This window comes from Hypomesus nipponensis, chromosome 14 (assembly GCF_054491055.1).
Source record: "Hypomesus nipponensis isolate SF chromosome 14, ASM5449105v1, whole genome shotgun sequence".
Classification (NCBI taxonomy): domain Eukaryota; kingdom Metazoa; phylum Chordata; class Actinopteri; order Osmeriformes; family Osmeridae; genus Hypomesus; species Hypomesus nipponensis.
In genome coordinates, this window is record NC_140374.1 from 9,597,442 (window position 1) to 9,612,705 (window position 15,264).

General features: G+C 42.5%; 1 pseudogene; it reads left to right on the top strand.

Moving 5' to 3' along the window:
* The first annotated feature begins 4,699 nt into the window (after positions 1–4,699).
* Positions 4,700–7,002, top strand: LOC146258527 (uncharacterized; annotated as a pseudogene).
* The last annotated feature ends 8,262 nt before the right edge of the window (positions 7,003–15,264 follow it).

Consider the following 15,264-nt stretch of genomic DNA (forward strand, 5'->3'; position numbering starts at 1 on the left):
GCTGAACTTCACCATCTCACAAAGCTAAGTGCTTAAATACAATGCGGGAGAATACGTTTGAACGTTGTGAAGCAATCAAAGAAAAAGTTGAATTTCAAGAGGCACAATACATATCACAAATGTAAGGAATGAGACGGCTATATAAGCAGAGTGGTTGTGTAAGCTACCACTGTATCAGCAGTCATTTAATACTTCCATACACTTAAGCATTCTACCGCCCTTATACTGTTTGCAGAACATTACAAAGTGTGGTGTAGACCAGTACATCACAGTAAAACATATTTATTGTATCAAATCAAATTTATTTGTATCGCCCTTTTTACACGCAAGCATGTCACAGAGGGCTTCACATACGCCCATAGAACTGCCCCTCAACCAACCTAAACCCTCAAGGAAGACAAGGAAAAACTCCCAACGGGAGAAAAAATGGAAGAAACCTTGGGAGGAGCAATTCAGAGAGGGATCCCCTCCTCTAGAGACGGTTGGTAAGAGAGAGGAGCAGAACACAAGCTAAACATAGTCATACAATGTCAATGGGTTTTGAAACACCAAAAATCCATTGTTCGGCTTTATAGACGTTGGATGGGACCTGGAAACTCGCTGTTGGCCGTCATGGAGGCTGGTTTCCGGTTGACGACCTGGTCCAGCTTTGGTAGACCGACGACCAGGCAGGTCCTGACAGCTCAGACCCCCCACATCACAGGGGATGTGTGGGGGGGACAGAGAGGAGAACAGGGATTAGAGAATGCCAGGAGCAGCTAACAGTTTCAGTCGTAATAGAATGAGATCCCCAGTGCAGCAATTTAACAAAGCTTGTTAAATTGTATGAAAATTACAGTTCTCAAATACACAAGTATGGTTTTAATTAAGATGAACACGAAAATTAGACCATCACGTAGCCTTACAAAAATGAACAACATTGAATAACTAGAAAAGGCTGTTCCTGCGAAATAGCAGTGAGAATGCTGAAAACCTGAATGGGGATAGCTGACCATGCTAAAAAAGCTGAAAATTGTGAACATTTTCAGAAAGTTATAAGCTGAAGCTTCAAAGCCACCGAAAGGTATTTTAAATAGGGGATGGAGCCGGACGAAGGCATAAAACGACAGAAAAGAGAAGAAAAATGCTAAACAAAGTGAAAAAAATCAGAAAGAAGAGAAACAATGCATAAAAATTTGAACATTTAGCAAAAAAATATTTGCTGGAGTTTCAAAAGGCCTGAAATGTATGTTAGAAAGGACCTGCAGCAAGATGAAGGCAGAAAAGTACAGAAAAGAGGGAAAAAATGCTTAAGTACTGGCAGTTGGAAGATACTGCTGTGAAATGTATTTTTGAAAGGACCTGGAGCAAGATGAAGGCAGAAAACAGAAGAAAAGAAGAAGAAAAATGCAAAACAAAAAGGGGTACATTTGAGAAAGATGAGCTGCAGGAAAATGTGAAAATTGAGCAGAAAACCAGTTGCTCAAGTCTGGGTTGAACGAATTTGAAGGTAGAAGGACAACACTGGAATGACTTGAACTTGCTGGAAAAACGTAGCAACCGTTGGTCATTTCATTGGCAACAGACTGGCAACATTTAGAATCTGGACAATAGAATCTGGGTTTCAGGTTCAAGACGGAGGACAAACTTATAATGCGTGCCTGCACAACCAGTCCTGTTCAGACACTTAATTTAATATGACATCAAAATAATAATCCATAGTGCAAGGTTGCCGATGTTGTCGTTGTCCCTGGTGAGTTTTTTTAATAATAAACAAGACCATGTTACTCTCTCTAACCGCCGGATCATTTCTTGCAAGTGTGTCAAAGTGGTATGTAGATCTACTACTTCAAATTGAAAACGGAGAAGAAATTTAGAGTAAAGACAAGTTACTTTACATCTGTGTTCAATATCGTCAATTAAAAGTAAAAACTTTCCAGTAACGATGCGTTTGTTCGTAGGATTAACGCCAGCTGCAGCAAACACTTACCCCAGCCCTGGTTTGGCTGTTCGTGACGGTTAGCTATGACTGTCTTGAGCCTCGATTTTTGCAGATTTCTGTGAAACTTGCTAAAATAAAAACGATCTAGCTAGATCATGTACATTTTAAGCTCAATGTACATACCTTGTTTGGCCAATTTGGTCGATACTGTAGTTGAAGAAAAAGTCAAATGGAGAGCCATATCGCGCTAGCTCGATTATAAGAGAAAAACAAACATTTACCTAGCATCCACACCTCAAACAAGTTAACCTAGACGCAAAACTGTACGTCCAATCCAAAAACTAATTATATATTCCGAGACCCAAGACTCTGACGATACCATTGATATCCTTTATGTGTCTGTGCGGTCAGAAATACAACTCTTTTGGCAGTTTCCAAAATGTTACCCAATTCTGCTTTCATGGTAAGTGTCTGTTTGGTTGCCATGGCAATGGATCAGCTGTACTCGCTAACGAACTGGGCAGAGAGAATTACACATTTAGCTAGCATCCACACCTCAAACAAGCTAACCTAGACGCAAACCTATACGTCCAATCCCAAAAATGTGGATATTTTCCGAGACCCAAGACTCTGCCGAAAACCAGCGATGTCCTTTATATGTCTCTGCGGTCAGAAATACGTCTCTGCCTGCAGTTTCCAAAACGTTACCCAATTCTGCTTTCATGGTGCTTGTTTGTTTGGTTGCCACGGTGATAGTGCAGCTATGATTGCTAACACGCTGAGGGCAGAGAATAACCAACATTTACCTAGCATCCACACCTCAAACAAGTTAACCTAGACGCAAAACTATACGTCCAATCCAAAAAATTTGGATATTTTCCGAGACTCTCCCTAAACCAGACATGTCCTTTATATATCTGTGCGGTCAGAAATACGACTCTACCGGCAGTTTAAAAACACGTATACTTTCGAAATTCTCAGACACATTTTACCCTCCTCTCCATTGAAGTTAGTGAGAGAATTTGAAAGGCTGCTCTCGCTTCAAGGCTCAAAGGATCGCCCCTTCGCGGCTTGGCCACCAATAATAAGAATACCAACAATTACAATAGGGTTCTCCTGACGGAGGAACCCTAAAAACACACAGACAAGTAGGACTATGTTAGAAAATCAGTAGTCTTCTCTGTTCGAGACTGGGGGGGGGCATGTCCCCTGAAGGAGCTGAAGCTCGCCCCCCTCGATGGGAGGCGCCGCCTCTCTCAAGTAAGCTACCTACGACCCAGATAATGAACGCTACATCAAGCCGAACAAAACAGTATAGAATTAGAATGTATTTGTTCAATGAGTGAAACATACAGATGCATATAAATAAAATTGATCATTCTGAGCTGTAACACAGGAGTAAACATTCACACCAGAGACAGCACAGACAGTGACCTCTCCAAGTAGTTACTTCTATTACATTAGCTACCATTTCACCAAAATACCATCATGCTACACTGAGTAGCCTAATATCAAGTTAGCGGTTTTCACTAACTAATACCTCTGGAAAAGTTATCTAGTATAATTATAACAAGTACACAGAACTGAGTGATGAAGTGCTGGCGGCGGTGGATGGTCCAAGTGCGACCGGAGGATGAACGGCTGGGGGGGGGGGGGGGCGCTCCGTGCTGCAAGAGAAGCCGTGTGTTGGTGAACCCTGTCTGTCTCTGGTTAAAACTGTCCACCGTGAAATGGTCAGTGCAGAGGCGTTGGAGTTTATCCAAAGCTTTCCATGAGCGTGGCTCTTCACAAAATCTATCCACCTATTTTTCTTTTCATTATCAATAGGGTACTTAAATGGTGTTGCAGCGCAGCTGGAGTTCTTGCATCCAGGGAAGAAGCAGTTGCGGGTGGTGGGAGACATCCTAAAGCTAGCTAGCTATCTGATGTAAGCTACAATAACAGTACAGCAGGAGGAGCCATTCAGTGATCTGATGTAGATGGGGAGGAATGACGTAGATGGGGAGTTGTTTGGCTCCGCCCATTAAAACCTGATCTGAAAACGGAAGAGAAACTGTTCTTTGGTCTAACTCCACATTTCAGGAACTAATCTCACACTTATATAATGTACTTAGAAGCAAAACATGGAATTTACTTTACAGGATTTTTAAATAATTAGTAGGACTTGTGCCAGAAATGCTATGTTCGTGTGCTACAACAAGTCAACAATACACCCTTTCACTGCGTGGCTTCGCAACTGATGGGCCAGAGGCATATAAAAAGAGAGCTACGACACTCTTTGATCTCGCCGACTCGTGATCACTTGGTTCAAGTTGCTCGCAAAAAAAACACTGCTGGCAACCTGTTTGAATGATTTTCAACGGGACAGACAGTAGCAGCATCTTGATTTATTGACATTTTAGGTATATTAACACATAAGGTCAATTGGTAACTGGTGTAATATGTATATGTCTGGTACTTTATTAACAATAAATTGTGATAAAGCAATATTGTGAAGCAGAGCTAGAAATGGCTATGCTAGTGTGGTATCGTGATTATCTGGTTCATATAGATACTATTGCAATACCACCCCACTCCATCAGGAGGTACAGTTAACCCTGAAGGTCAAGATCTTGACAGTAGATTAGCAGAGACCCAACCTGAGTGATGTCTGTCATCTACAACCTCTGTGAGTTCTTATATTAAATACTGAACATGATCATCTGGATTGAATCCTCATTTAATGGACACTACGTTCACATATCACATATTGGCGACGAGGATACTGGATGGAGGAGAAAAGGGCCTGATTAAAAGTCGGATTGCTTTGGGATGACCGCAGGTGGCAGACGGCAGGAACGTGCAAAGTGCTATTGGACTGGAGGTAACGAGCAAAATGGAAAGTTGACTACGATGATGATAGGCACCCTGTCAACTTTTGATGCAAAAGAGCAGACTTGGGAAGAGTACTGCGAGGTTCTCGATCAGTTTTTTGAAGCTAATTGGATCGATGATGGAGAGAAATGGAGGGCTATCCTAATCAGCGTGGTCGGTCCAGCAACGTACAAGCTCATGAGGAACCTGGTGAGTCCAGAGAAGCCATCTGCGAAAACATTCGATCAGTTAAAACAAGTAATGAAAGAGCACTTCAATCCTAAACCAAGCGAGATGCTGCAGAGATATGTGTTTGACTCGCGTTCACGTCAGCCTACGGAATCTGTGAGTGCATATGTAGCGGAGCTCAGACGACTAGCTCATGACTGTAACTTTGGCACTACACTGGAGCAAAGGTTAAGAGATCGTCTTGTGTGCGTTGAATGACGACCGGATTCAAAGACGTCTGCTCTCCGACATACACCTGACGTTTGAAAAAGCATTTAAGATAGCAGTAGCTGCAGAAACTGCAAGTAAAAATGCCCAAGACCTACAAAGGGCGGCCGTAGCATGTAACAGCATGAAAACGGAGGGAAATGAGACAAGATGAGAATGGAGAAACAAAGAGAGAGATTGTTATCGTTGTCACGGAAGGCACAGTGCAGCCGAATGTAGATTTAAAGATGCCAAGTGTCATTTCTGCGGGAGAGTAAGGCACTTCGCTAAGGCTTGTAGGAATAAAAGTAAGGATGATGCCCGTCCCAGTGAAACCAAGGCACACAGAGCAGAGCGGCTGCGCACACGCTTTCAACCCCGTCCACACAGGTCACACAACGTGTGTAAGAGACAAAATGATGATGATAGCTCTGATGACGAAGAAGCATTCATACTGGCATGCCTGAATACAGAAACTTCCATGCAGAGAATTAAACCATTCGAAGTCAACGTGGAAGAGAATAAAAAGAAAGTACACTTCGAAATAGACACAGGATGCAGTGTGAGTATTATGAATGAAAATAAATTCAATGAGATGTGGAAAGAAAAGAAAAGGCCCAAATTAAATAAAAGCAAAATGTCTCTGAAGTCATTCACAGGAGAAAAAATCAAAGTAGTGGGAGTTTCTGAAGTAGAAGTAAACTATGCTCAGCAAATTAAGACATTACCCCTAGTGGTGGTGAAGGGCACTGGACCTAGCTTGTTAGGTAGAGGCTGGCTGGAGGCTTTAAAGCTCAAGTGGGATGAAATTAAACATGTAAAAACAGATGCACATGAGCTACAGGAAGTACTGTCAAAGCATGAGGATGTTTTCAAAAAAGAACTAGGCATGTTAAAAGGCATGAAGGCAACAATCCGTGTGTCTGCGAATGCCCGTCCAAAGTTCTATAGGCCCCGCTCAGTTCCGTATGCCATGAGGGCGAAAGTAGAAGAAGAGATAGATAGGCTCCTGAAAGAGGGCATCATAACACCTGTCAAGTACACTGAGTGGGAATATTAGAATATGTGGCGATTACAAACTAACAGTAAACAGCGCCTCCTCACTAGAACAATACCCTATTCCCCGTGTAGAAGACCTGTTCAATACACTGGCAAGAGGGACACGGTTCTCCAAACTTGATTTAAGCCACGCCTATCTGCAGATTGTGATGGATGATGACTCCAAGAAATACCTAACGATAAACACACACAGAGGCCTTTTCACCTTCAATAGGCTCCCGTTCGGAGTTTCATCTGCTCCAGCCATATTTCAGAGAACGATGGAGAGTTTGTTGCAAGGCCTGCCCGGAGTAGCTGTTTACCTTGACAACATTTTACTGACTGGAAGAGACACTGTAGAGCATCTGAGCACGCTGGAGGAGGTACTCAGACGACTGGAAGAGGCAGGACTGCGACTGCGCAGAAGCAAGTGTGCATTCTTGCAAGACCAGGTTGAGTACTTGGGTCACAAGATTGATGCTGAAGGCCTGCACCCAGTGCTGAGCAAGGTAACAGCCATCGAGGAAGCTCCACCTCCAACCACAGTGACTGAGCTGAAAGCATATCTTGGCCTTTTAAACTATTATAATAAGTTCCTTCCTAATCTCGCCACACGTCTAGCACCATTACACAGATTAAGAAAAGACACTCAGTGGACTTGGAAGAAAGAACAAGAAGATGCGTTTTGTTTGTCTAAACAAAATCAAGCGATTTCACAAGTATATATATGGACGAAGATTCACAATCAGCACTGATCACAAGCCATTGATCTGCTTTGTTCAGCATCATCCTTTGAGAGGAATTTTCGTATTTTGGCAATATTACATAGATGGAAAAAGTTCTGGTGATTTGTTTAATATGGTACTCAAACGAAAGGTCTGGGTCCAATGTGACTCCTAAATTTTTTACCAACTGGCTTTGAGATACTTTGACGCCATCTAAGTTTAAGGTCAGATTGGATAAATTATTTCTGTATTTTCTAGGGCTGAAAATTTGAACCTCAGTTTTATCTGAATTAAGAAGAAGGAAATTTGCTGTCATCCAAGTTCTCAACCCGGAAACACATTTTTCCATAGCATGTGGAAATTCTCCAGGCTTTATGGACATGTATAGCTGAGTGTAGTGTCCTCTAATCAGTCACTTCCATCTTGACGCCGTAGGAGTTTTCAATATTGAATTTGTTTATTTAAACTTAGGTGTTGTCACAAAATATCAATGGTAAAGTAAAAGGTGCAAAAACAGATTCAGAAAAAATTGAAAAACCATATGCCTGCTAGCGTCTCTAAACTCCAACTTTCCACAACAGGCTCTCTACCAAACGCAACACACAATGCCATCTTCTTGTAGGGATTCACCTCCTAATTAAACACGATTAACACAGGTGAGGCGATCAATTAACTGTTCTAGGTGCCATTACTTGGTTCTGCCAGCAGGGTCATAATCTCGACTTGAAATCAGAGAATTTCTAACAAATCATAAATGGCTCCTACACACCGGCCGCCTTATTGCTACCGGCTAAACAGGTACATTAACATATTAAACAACAGTTTGGAGCCATGTTAAACCATTTCCACGTCATTACATAAGTTCCTTTTTTACACAAATCAGGTTAGTACAAAATCCATTGTGCCAAGAGGCCACGTGCAATTCAATGTCCAGTTCTGCACTTGTATGTGGCGTGCGATGTATGTGCGATACACGCAAGCATATGTGCGCATGTGTGCACGAAACGGAATCTTCCTCCAGGGCATGTATCGATCCGGGATGTCAGTGTACGTGTACCAGTTCACTCATGCAGGTAGGTAGTGTCGCATAAACATTGACATTCATATTCACATATCATTTTCCACCAGTAAACAAACCTTTGTAATGGGTCTATCCAAAACACTGGTCTTTGTTTTCAGACTCACACTACGAACAATTCCCTTCGAATCTGTCTTAGTGTCAATAACCCTCCCCAACATCCAAGATCCCCTAGGGGCAGTAGGGTCTGCAATTAACACAATATCTCCACACATGTAGTTTCTTTTCTGTTTGAACCATTTTTGTCTTTCCTGTAATGTAGGAAGATATTCCCTAATCCATCTTTTCCAGAAAATGTCGGATAAGTATTGTACTTGTTTCCATCTGCGTCATCATCTTCGTTACATGTTTGTAAAGCATGGTCAGAACTGGGCCATTCTGATTCATTGTCCTTGAGGAACTCTGGGCCATTCAGCCAAGTGTGCGAGTTCAGAAGTGCGCTGGCCTTAAGACCACGGGATGCACAATCTGCTGGGTTTTGTTTGGTGTGAATGTATCTCCACTGTTTGATTTGTGTTGTTTCTCTGATTGTGTTCACTCTGTTTGCCACAAATGTTTTGAATCTTTTGTTCTCATTCTGAAGGTACTTCAACGTTGACTTACTGTCAGTCCAAAAAACTGAATTCTTCAGTGTAAGCTGTAATGCTGCTTTCAGCAGTCCATCCATACGAGCTGCTAGCATCGCTGCAGTTAGTTCCATTCTTGGCATTGTTGTTTGTTTCAATGGTGCAACTCGTGATTTGCCCATTAGAAACGTGGTGTGCAGTTCATTCTTTGCGTTTTTGAGGCTGAGGTATGTGACACATCCATATCCACTTTCAGAGGCATCACTGAAATGATGAAGTTGGGCAGATGTCACTGGACCAAAGCCCTTTGGTTTAAAGCATCGGTCTACACTGAGCTCTTTGATGTGACTTAACCCTGCCATCCATTCTTGCCACGGCTTGACATAGTCGTCTGGTAGCTCTTTATCCCAAGCGTAACTGTGCCTGCAGAGGTCCTGCAGAATGGTTTTAGCAGTTAGGATGAACGGACAGATAAAACCGAGAGGGTCGTACACAGAGGATATGATGGACAGTATTCCCCTTCGTGTACATGGCTGTCCTTTCAGGCTCACTGCGAACGTGAGTTTATCTCTTTCAATTTGCCACTGAATGCCAAGACTTCTTTCTGTTGGGAGTTCACTGTATTCCAGATCAAGATCCTTAACCTCCTTTGCTCTGTCTGCCTGTGGTATGGCCATCAGCACTGTTCTGCTGTTACTGATCCATTTGTGCAATCTAAAGCCTCCCATCGAGCAGGCTGCTTCAAGCTCTTTGCACAACACCATAGCATCAGACTCAGTGGCCACGGACTTCAAGCAATCATCGACGTGAAAGTTATTCTTAATTGTTTCCACTGTTTCAGGCAGAAAGAGATCCTTAAAGTCTTCCGCGGTTTGTCGTAGGGCAAAACTAGCACAACTTGGTGACGATGTGGCTCCAAATAAGTGTACTGTCATTCTATACTCTTTTAGCTGTTGCTTTGTGTCACCATTTGGCCACCATAGAAATCTCAGAAAGTTCACATGATTCTCCGTGACTCTCACTTGGTGAAACATACCTTCAATGTCTGCCATAAACGCTATTGGTTCCTGGCGGAAACGCAACAGAACACTAACAAGGTTGCTGGTGAGGTTCGGACCCTGGATCAGTGTGTTATTCAATGATGTTCCCTGAAAGGAAGCTGAGCAGTCAAATACGACTCTCAGTGAACCCTTCTTTGGGTGATGTACACCATGATGTGGAATGTACCACCTTTTTCCACTTTGTGTTTCCAACTCATCACGTGGAACCACCTCTGCATGTCCCTTTTCGATCACTGCTTCTAGAAAGGTTGCATATTCCTTGTGGTACTGTTCGTTTTTTTCCAATTTCCTTTTCAGTGACATGATACGCTGCTGTGCCTGTTGGTAATTGTTTGGCATAGTCACATTACTGTCTTTAAACGGTAAGTAATAATGACCATTTCTTAGTTCTTTTGAACCTTTCATTACAGATGTAAACCGTTTGTCTTCAACAGACATCTCTGATTTCTCTTCAGCTGCCAGTTCCGGGAAATCATGGTGGTACTGCTTTATCAACAAGTCACTCAATTCTGCCACGGATATACGATTTGCAGTACAGGAGTGGCTTCCTTCCTTTTGACAGGTCGTTTCTTGCATGAGCCCATTGACGACCCATCCTAAAGGTGTTCGAACAGCATATGGCCCATTACCTCTACTGTTTATTACCTTCCAAGGCTCCATAAGCTTTGCAGCATTTATGCCAATCAACAACTCGATGTCGGCATCCAACTGTGGAATTTTTACTTCCCGTAAGTATTGCCACTTGTTTATGGAGTTTTGAGTGGGTATGTGTCGTTCTGAAACCGGTAACTTTGACTGTGTGTAGACCTCTGGGAGCTTATGATACAGCAGGTCTTCCATACTGCTGACTTCGAGACCAAAGACTATACTGCTGGGAAACCCTTTTCTCCTGTCCCATTGTGCACAGTAGTATTGAGACATGTTTACTCGTGACATTTCACTTTCTTTTCAGTGACTCTGTACAGAATGTGGCCGAGCTACCTGGATCCAAGAATGCATGTGTATTTATCACTGTGTCCGAATTTGACATCTTTACTCTTACTGGTACGATGGCAAGAGTGCATTGCTTTGATTGACTGGCCCCCATCATTGGGTCATCATCTTCCACGGACACCATAGCGCTATTCAGCGGTTTGCTTCCAGATAGGATTTGGTCACTTTTATTCCAGTCTTTCTCTCGTCCAGTATGAATGTGAAGAATTGTTGGATGCAGTAAAGAGCACGTTTCACATTTCATTCTGCCTTTGCAGGTTTTGCTTACATGTCCTTTGGTAAGACATCCAAAGCAGATTCCATTTGTTTTCAGGAATTCAATCTTTTCCTTATTCAGTTTCTTCTGAAACACTTCACAACGTTCAAACGTGTGATTCCTGTCGCAGAATAAACAAGGCGGTTGAAGGGCGTTTGTTTTCTGTTTGTGTTCCAATGACTCATTACTTTTAGGTTCAGGTACTTGGGCAACTGTAGTAGCAACGCTGGAGAATCTACCACTTGTATTCAATCTTGTGGTTTAGGTTTTGGGCCTTTATTCCCAGTTGGGGTTTGTATGTCACCAAACACTGGATGAAACATTGCTCTTGATTGCCTTTCGATAAACTCGAGCAAGTCCTTAAAAGTTGCTCTACGTTTGTTTTGATCTTGCAAGCTACACACAATTGTTCGCCATTGGTCCTTCATCCTAAAAGGAAGTTTAGATGTGATAAGCTTCAGGTTGGTGGAGCTTTCGAGGTCTCTTAAATCATCAACGTCTTTCATAGTGTTGTAGCAGCTACACAAGAAAAGAGCATAGGATCTTAACTCATTGCCGTCTTCTGGCTTGATGGCTGGCCAGTTCAAGGCTTTGTTCATGTAAGCTGATGTCACTTTACAGCAGTTTCCAAAATTGTACTCAAGCTGTTCTTTAGCCTCATTGTACGCGACAGCAGGGTCCATATTCAATAGGCTACTAACAAGGTTTTTGGGCTGACCCCTTGTATACTGTTGCAGGTAGTACAGCCTGTCACTCATATTTTCTGTTTTCCTTTCAACACACTGTTCAAACGCTTTCGTGAATGTCCTGTATTGTAACGGATCACCATCAAATATGGGGATTTCTATGTCTGGGAGAAGCGCAAGTGTTTGCTGTTTGACTAGCATTTCAGTGATCTCAGTTTGCCTTTTTAAAACATCAGTGATAGTTTTATCAAGTGAACTGCTTGGGCTTGTCCTTGGCCTGCCTGTAGGAGTAGCGTCAACAGTCGGTGGGCGTGCGGTTTGCGCGGAGCGAGTTTGAGTTCCGGTTGCAAGAGCTGAGGTCTCTACGCCTTAATGTCACAGGGATGTGCTCTGGTGGTGTGCGATACCCTGGTAAGCCAGATAGGGCTCTTGAGCGCTCTTCCTCGGCCTCTCTGTACACCCTAGCCTTTGCTTCTGCAGCGGCAAGTTCACCGTCCAATTCCACTCTTTCTCTTCGAGCCTTTAATTTTGCCTCCTCGAGATCAAGCTCATGTTTAAATTCGAGTGCTTGCGCCTTTGCTCTGATAGCCGCGCATTCGGCTTCGGCCTTTACATGAACGTATGATCCTTGAGACGCACCACTGAGAGCGCTTCTCGTTCTTCGGCTGTGCGTAACAATGTGCGCTGTTTTGGACGCGCTGTCTTGAGGGTTTATGTCGTCGTCTACGTCCTGCTCCTCATTTTCCTCTTCTGGCCTTTCTTCCTCCACATCCTCAATTTGACCATCGTTGGCCCATTCCGTAATTGATCCCAAGTACTGTTCAAAACTTTCTCGTTTGGGCTCATACCAGTCAAGGTGATCGGCTTCCTTTTCGTACTCGTCCTTTAACAAGTGTTGCACAGACGCTTGCAGGTTCACAAATTCCTCCAAGTATCCTTGAAACGCTGTGACCAGTTCCTTAACAGTTTCTTTTGGCTGTCCATGTTTTATAAGAGTGTCAATTTCATTTCTTTTGCGTGTTAAAACGCCGAGCTTCCCCCTACGTGTTGCAATCAAGTTGAAAAGTACCCTCTCTTCTCGAGGTCCTTTGTCAGGATCGAACTGTGGTAATCCTGACTCATCTGGCTGTTCGTCAGCCATGTTTAACAAAACAAATTCAACAAAGATTCAGTTCATCAAAAAAATCTTATGATCCTTATTTCGGAGATCCAGCAACAATGTCCATATAGGCTACTGAAGATCCAAACGAGAACTCAAGGCCCATTCAGTATTTGTATGAGCGCAGTTCAATTCATTGTGCGAACGCGACGGCCCGTCTTACAGTCCATCATTTACTCACGAATGGTTGGGGTAAACGTTAACTCTGTAGTCCATCCACCGGTAACAATCAATCACAACCTTTCAAGCGATCCAAGTAATCCTGCAGTATGCGGTATCCAAACCATTCCAAAGCATGCGATTTCCGAATTTCTCCAAAGCATGAGGTTTTTCAAAACTGTAGTGTCCTCTAATCAGTCACTTCCATCTTGACGCCGTAGGAGTTTTCAATATTGAATTTGTTTATTTAAACTTAGGTGTTGTCACAAAATATCAATGGTAAAGTAAGAGGTGCAAAAACAGATTCAGAAAAAATTGAAAAACCATATGCCTGCTAGCGTCTCTAAACTCCAACTTTCCACAACAGGCTCTCTACCAAACGCAACACACAATGCCATCTTCTTGTAGGGATTCACCTCCTAATTAAACACGATTAACACAGGTGAGGCGATCAATTAACTGTTCTAGGTGCCATTACTTGGTTCTGCCAGCAGGGTCATAATCTCGACTTGAAATCAAAGAATTTCTAACAAATCATAAATGGCTCCTACACTGAGTATCATCTGCATAACAGTGAACATTTACCCCAGAGCTTCTAATTATGTTTCCTAAATGCAACATATAGAGTGAAAATAACAGAGGGCCTAGAACTGAACCCTGTGGTACTCCGTATTTTACAGTGGTGCTCCTGGATGAGCAACCATCATAGTGGACATATTGTGATCTATCAGATAGATACGATCTAAATCACTGAAGTGAAGTACCAGAGATCCCAACATAGTTCTCCATACGCTCCAGGAGAATCTCATGATCCATAGTGTCAAATGCTGCACTAAGGTCTAGAAGAACCAGAACAGAGATAGAGCCCGCGTCAGAGGCTAATATTAGATCATTGACTACCTTAGCTAATGCAGTTTCAGTGCTGTGGTGAAGACGAAATCCAGACTGGAGAGGTTCATAAAGCTGATTTGAGGAGAGGTGCTCAGTGAGCTGTTGTGCCACAGCTTTTTCTAAAATTTTGCAGAGAAATGGCAAATTTGAAATTGGCCTGTAGTTGCTAAGACAACCTGGATCCAGGTTTGGTTTTTTAAGAAGGGGCTTAATAATAGCTTGTTTGAAATCATCAGGGACTTGTCCAGTTACAATAGATTCATTAACCCGTTAATTAGTAGCGTCACGTATATGTGATCGTTCGAAAGCGGGCCCCACAGAGTACCGTCACACATGTGATTCTGAACATTCCAACCGACTATTTTCCGTTAGACAAAAACGATATGACAAACGCTACAGTATGGCTTCAAAATTTACAATTAGGAGGCTAACAAGTAACACTAGCAGGTAGTAGCATTGCTACGAGTATTATGCTAGGTTGCTAGGTAACGGAAGCTAACTAAAGCAAGCTAGCTTTCGTTTTGAAAAAATAACTCACTCTGGTGGCTGCGTCGGTAATATTTAGAACTCACTCCTCTAAAGGTTAATAATACTAAGCATGGGTGGTCCAATAATAGGGAGAAGTTCCCTACAAAGTTTGGCAGGAAGGGGATCAAGAAGGCAGCTGATGGGTTTCGAGGAATCTACCAGCTCGATGAACGCTTCTGTTGGGAAAATTGAAGATGTAACACATTTATCCTGTATAAGAATGATTCTGTGTTCAGCAACATCGAGAACAGTTATAAACTGTCGGAAGAGGTGATAACAATGCTGTTTCATTTATGTGACTTGATGAAGTAGTACTTGGGAATTGCATTAAAACTTAATGTTTAGTTTTTGAGAAACTTGGTTCTACTACAGAAAATTTATATTAATTTGAAAAGAAACAGAAATTGACAAAATGTAATGAGATTTCAGGTTTTGTACCAAAGTGATGTGTCTTATCATGTAAAGGTTGTAAAAGAGTTAGCAGCAGGCTGGAAAGAAATGTCTGTTGATCGTAAGTCCTGACTGCTCTGTAGGAGATCACCTTCGGGGGAGGGGGAGAAGCTTTTGCCATCTATAAAATGGAGATAAGGTTGACTGGGGGAGTACATTTGGAGACAAAATCTGGGGTGACTTAAGGGTTAAACAGGTTTCTGTTTGGGTAACTGAGGTTTATGACTCCCTGACCTGGAGAGAAATGCTTATCACCTAACCTGGAGAGGAAGAGCACAATCAGGGCCTGTCTTAGAAAAACCTGACTGACAGTGTACTGAATGTTTGATGGTTTTAGAGATGATCATGTTGACAACAAGTAGGCATGTTCTTATATCCTGATAATTTCTGTATTGATTTCTTTGTTGCAATCTTTGTTTCTATTTTGATTTTGTGTGAAGGAGATCTGAGATGACGTCCAGGTCT